The sequence below is a fragment of the Neoarius graeffei genome, chromosome 14, assembly GCF_027579695.1.
Source record: "Neoarius graeffei isolate fNeoGra1 chromosome 14, fNeoGra1.pri, whole genome shotgun sequence".
In the NCBI taxonomy this organism is placed as follows: Eukaryota; Metazoa; Chordata; class Actinopteri; order Siluriformes; family Ariidae; genus Neoarius; species Neoarius graeffei.
This window is the reverse complement of record NC_083582.1, coordinates 18,656,560-18,662,559: the sequence shown is the minus strand read 5'-3', so window position 1 is coordinate 18,662,559 and position 6,000 is coordinate 18,656,560. Positions and strand designations below refer to the sequence as shown.

The 6,000-nt window shown below is 41.7% G+C and overlaps 1 protein-coding gene across 4 annotated transcripts in view; it reads left to right on the top strand.

Annotated features, from left to right (window-relative positions):
• The first annotated feature begins 1,528 nt into the window (after positions 1-1,528).
• Positions 1,529-6,000, top strand: part of LOC132898028 (ADP-ribosylhydrolase ARH1-like) — a 64,668-nt gene continuing 60,196 nt past the window's right edge. The window contains exon 1 of one of the 4 annotated variants that reach the window (XM_060939382.1): positions 1,529-1,636. The gene's annotated coding sequence lies outside the window, so the exon portion shown is untranslated. Of the gene's footprint in view, positions 1,658-2,481; positions 2,715-6,000 lie in introns of those variants that run through there. The other 3 variants (XM_060939383.1, XM_060939384.1, XM_060939385.1) reach the window with 3 other exon arrangements.

The window sequence follows — 6,000 nt, the reverse complement described above, 5'->3', positions numbered from 1 at the left end:
TAGCACCAGATAATATTTGCAAAGTGCTTCTGACATCATGTATTTAATTTTCATGTGTGATAACACTACTTCATACAGGAAAATATGAAAATCAGTGCGTTAAACTGAGAAAAGTCATAACAGAACGTTCACATATGATACTTTCTGTAGAAATCACAATATTTTACTATCACATTGTATGGACAGATATGTCTGTTCCATCTTATCCCCACAGGCTTCCCTGATAACATCAAAAGTCATCCCATGCTGAGCCCAAATTTAGGCTAACGTTATCTTCCTTGATTAAACTACTTTCATAGCCAATTAATCCAAAACGAAAACAATTCAGTGGGCTAATCTCACCAGAAAACGTTTAATAGGAATTTAACTCCTGGACTCATGACACTTCAGGTAGGTACAAGTGGAATTATTCATCTAGCCTGCCGAGGCAAATTATATGTTTGATGTCTCTAGATTGAAATATTAGAGGTGACTTGGAAACCCTTCTGCTCTACAGACGAGGCTTAGGCCTACTGTAGTGGCGTTAGCATAATATTAGCAATACTAGCTAAATTAAACGGGTTTCTGCAGTCATTATACGGACACCAAGTGTGTCGTTTCACTGTACGCACAAACGTTTAGCACTCGGACATGATCGGCTACTAAGGGTAGTGTCATGTCCAGGTTTCTAAACTAGCAGTACGCCTTGTGGTTGTAGCATGCAGCCTGCATGGTAGTGAGTGTCACTTCTGATCCTAATTGATATCACGTACCCTTAACCATATCCGCAATGCAATGTAACATCAAACAGAACAGAATGATAATCTTACCTTTCAACTGCATCCCTTGTGTCTTGCATTCAGAGTCAACGTCACTAAGTTCACATGTTCAGGGCCAGGCCGGTTGGCAGCCACTTTCCACGACTTCCCTTTCCGGTGGCCAGTCGTTGACATGGCAGCAGTTAGAGCATGCGTTCTTTGTATGTCATAATTTCGACTTTTTTTCTCGAAAATTTCGACTTTTTAATCTTGAAAATTTCAACTTTTCATCTCGAAAATTTTGACTTTTTTTCTCGAAGATTTCGACTTTTAATCTTGAAAATTTCGACTTTTTTTCTCAAAAATTTCGACTTTAATCTCGGAATTTCGAGTTTTTTCTTGAAATTTCCGACTTTTAATCTCGGAATTTAGAAAAAAATATTTTCTCCATATCTCGAAAATTTCGACTTTTAATCTCGAAAATTTCGACTTTTAATCTTTTAATCTCAGAATTTAGAAAAAAATATTTTCTCCATATCTCGAAAATTTCGACTTTTTTTCTCGAAAATTTCGACTTTTTTTCTTGAAATTTCCAACTTTTAATCTCGGAATTTAGAAAAAAAATATTTTCTCCAAGTGGCCCTAATACGCTTCCGTAGATACGACGGTTTAACACACAAGCCAAATACACGCGATGTGAGTGGTAAAATGGCGGCCAGATGGCTTCACTCGTCCAAAATGGCGGTGTTTCCATTTCGACCAAGCGATAATATATGCATGACGTCACGCCAATCGGGTCTGGAGGTTGACCTCGGCTCTGCCTACCGGAAGTCGAAAGTGAATAGGAGAGAGACTCAGATTTGGACTTACAGGACTAAAAAATACATTCTACAAAAGAGGTAAACATAATACTGACAACTGTGAGTACTGTAGACAAGAAGAGACTGTTGAGCACGTTATATTACACTGTCAGAAATATGAATCTGAAAAAAGGAAGTTAATTGTAAAATCCAGGAAAAGGAAAGTACTTCTTAATATAATAGAAATCCTGCAGATAAACTCGAGAGAGAAATGTTTCTGCATTTTATTTTCAGTTCTTAAGAACTACTTTGAGAGGATATGAGTTGGGAGGGGGTTTTGTATAGTTTAAATTACCATCAATTCCGGTGGAATGACGCATCGTGAAGTTTAAATGTGTTGAAACGTTCATTCCTCTGCCCAGTTTGTTGTCATGAATTATAAAACTTTCAACTGAAATGAGCATTTGTGGGGAAAAAGCAGTTGTGTGTTCATCAATCTTGTTAATAGTTTCTTCTGTTCTTGTTTATTGACTACCATACTGTACAGACCACGCTTCTTCCAGCTGAACTGTGAGATTAGTTCTATATTTCTGCATTAGTGGGTCACATGACCTGGAAGCTATTGAAAACAACAGATATTTCAATAACAAAATGCTGAATTTTCATTAAAAATAATATAAAATAGAAAGTGCACTAAAATCCAAAAACATTCTGTGAAATCAGTTCTACATTTAAAGGGCTGATGACACGAACATGACTCTATGCAACTTCTTAAACTATACAACATGGCAAACATGTTAGATTTCTGTTATAATTACGTGAAAAGAAGCTGTTACGCGAATATCCAACTTTTAATTGCACAGCGCAAGAAAACTGGGTCCGTGGCTCGCGGCCATGTTGTGACGTCAGCGGAAGAACACGCTGCGGTTCACTGGCTGTCTACTCAATGGAAATGGCGCATGAAAACGCCGGTGAACTCTCTAGCTCTTCCTCTTCTGGGAGTCTAGAATTGTGTTGTGAGTGGGATAGATCGGAAGAATCAAGTGATGACGAACACGGGTGCATCCAACCGTACAGGTTTGAACCTGTTACTGTGCAATCTGAGAGCGACTCCGACCCCGAGATGGACAGCGGACAGCCCAGCATTGAACAACACAAGGTTGGATAACAAGGATTGGTAGGTCAACCCGTATTTGTTCAAAATGTTATGGAATCAATATTTTAATATTGTGTATTGTTGTCTTGCATGTGTAAACACTGCTTATATCATGTAAGCCGTATGCTACACTGAATACATAGTTCCTAATGGAGCATGCAAACGGCTAACATAAGCTTACGACTATGCCTGATCCGTGATACATTTAGGATAATATTGGCAGGCACGTCTTCTAGTTTATGGCTTCTTAGTTTTATCCTTGAATGAAGCAAAATATTTGATAACCTACATCAGCGTAAGCAAATGACAATCTGTAGCCTACTTGTCTGGCTAAGTTAGCTTTCCCTCAGTGTTTGCTTTGAGAAACAAGCTTTCACAAGCAAATACATGACTGATATCACGCCGACTTTATGATTATCATGAATGTGTACTCTATGATGTGTACTCTATGAGCGCTCTGGAGCGAGTCACTTCCAAGATGGCCGCGCAGACCGCAGTGTTACTATTTTTAGCATCATGTCGGAGCACTCTATAGCTCTACGTACCTTTATCTTATGTCGTTTCTCAACACATGTTCTGACAGTTGGACTGTGTTTGGAGGAGTCGCCTTGTCCCAGGCGACTGCTGGATCCGGCATAGCTACTAGTAGACCCCCTCCGGAATACTGTAGGCACTGCTGATGGTAGCAGCACACCCAAGAGATTCTTTTAAGCTGGGAAGGGTGTCAACAATCCAAATCGAAGTGTTCAGAGCACAGGACGGATGTTGGTGAGGGCTCCCACTTGTCACGAGTGTGCCTGACTTGCTTCACCCACTTCGCATGCAGCTCGGGATCTCTGGGAAACTTGAATAAACTTACCCCATCCTTGTGGGTTTTGGAGCAAAAGCCGGCAACACAACGCGAAGGCATAATAAATAAATATGTATAATAAAAATACTAACAATGATAAACTGAACACCTGCCGCATCAACAACTGGTAAGTTAGGAGGAAGGTTCTTTCGCTGACGTCATATAGCTCCTCCTCCGTCTCCTGGGTGCTGCAGCCCCGTCAAATTTGCCCAAATAGCCGCGTTTTTTATCATAACTTGTAAAATAGGCGCCTTCGTGAATTAATATATGAATCATCGGGAATTACTTTTCATGTTATAAAACATCGCCAAAGATGTCAAAAACATGTCATTAGCACTGGAACAGTCCACCGTACTTCCATAATGAAATATGCTCTTATCTGAATTGAGACGAGCTGCTCCGTACCTCTCCGAGCTTTGCGCGACCTCCCAGTCAGTCAGACGCGCTACCACTCCTGTTAGCAATGTAGCTATGGCCAATGGTATTTTTTGGGGCTGTAGTTAGATGCGACCAAACTCTTCCGCGTTTTTCCTGTTTACATAGGTTTATATGACCATTGATATGAAACAAGTTCAGTTACACAAATTGAAACGTGGCGATTTTCTATGCTATGGAAAGTCCGCACTATAATGACAGGCGTACTAACACCTTCTGCGCGCTTCGGCAGCGCATTGATATCTGAGCTCCGTATCAATGCGCTGCCGAAGCGCGCAGAAGGTGTTAGTACGCCTGTCATTATAGTGCGGACTTTCCATAGCATAGAAAATCGCCACGTTTCAATTTGTGTAACTGAACTTGTTTCATATCACTGGTCATATAAACCTATGTAAACAGGAAAAACGCGGAAGAGTTTGGTCGCATCTAACTACAGCCCCAAAAAATACCATTGGCCATACTGAGCCTAGCTACATTGCTAACAGGAATGACAGCGCGTCTGACTGACTGGGAGGTCGCACAAAGCTCGGAAAGGTACGGAGCAGCTCGTCTCAATTCAGATAAGAGCATATTTCATTAAAGCCGCAAGCGGCCTTGACGGGCCCTCGCGCCAGCGGCCAAGGGGGGCGGGGGCATGCGTCCCCGCGAAATACCTTCCACAGCTTCTTCGGCAAGAGACATTACTCCCACAATGGCGACAAAGCACAGAATTGGACACATGGCAACAATAGGGTCTCGCACTGTACGGTGCTCGGGGCCTAATAATAATAATAATAATAATAATAATCCTTCAAAAACAATAGGGTATCGCACTGTACGGTGCTCGGGCCCTAATAATAATAACTAGATGCCAAGCAGGCACCTTAATGCGAGAGGCAAAAATCACAACACGTTAGGGGGCGCTATAGAGGCCCTGAGGCCCGCCTGCGGAGGCAGTCTAAGAAAAAGGAGCCAAATTTCGTGCGTTGTCGACCATGGCAAGCGCCCCAATAAGGGTCTTGTAAAGAGTTTGCTTGCCAAGTTTGACAAATCAGAAGCTGCAATATCATTTTTGCCATAACCAGCACCCCCAGGGGCGAAAGTGCACAAAATTTGGCGTATATGTCAGGTGAGCTATGAAGAGTTTGCGTATGAAGTTTGATGACAATTGAGTAAATAGAAGATGAGATATAGATTTGTGAAGAATAAATTTTTTGGTTTTTCCCATGTCAGTAGGTGGCGCTATGCTGTACATGAGCGATTATGAGTTGGAAAAATAAGTGTCTACAACAGCAACGTACTATCACAAGTTAGTGGTGTGAAGGAAAAGCATTATGGAATTATTAACCAAAAACCCGTTTTGGAGCAATTGCGTCAGCCAAAAACAGCGCCCCCCATGGACGAAAATTCCCAAAATGTGGTATACATGACATGGGAGGTAGTAAGAGGGTGGCCGTGAAGTTTGACCAAATTTGAGGAAAGATTGGATTTTTTGCCCAAAAATAGCTCCCCCAGTGGCGAAATATCACAGAAATTGGGTAACATGTCAGAAGCCCAAAGAGTGATTTGCGTGTGAAGTATGAGCAGTGTTGAGCAATTAGAAGATTTGTTATGAATTTTTAAGCATGTAAAATTGAGCATTGAAAATTGATTGACGTATAACTTCTGAACGGTTTATCCTACGTGAAACGTATTTAGTAACTTTTGTCAGCCATGTCTGTAGATGATGTGTATCAATTTTGGTGACATTCCTATGAACGGTCTAGGAGGAGTTGCGCCCTCTTCGTGGCCATGCATTTCGCACAAAAGTGAAATTACCTGACTTCCTGTTGGTCGTGGCTAATGCATTGGCATTACATTTTTGTCCGGCTTAGTGAGATACATATGCGTACCAAATGGCATGCCACTACTACAAACTACATGGCAACCAGGCACCTTAATGCGGGAGGCCAAAATCACAACGACTTAGGGGGCGCTATAGAGGCCCTGAGCCCCGGCCAAGTTTGGGCTTCTGGTTCTGAGTAGCGGTGGCAATTCTCGGAA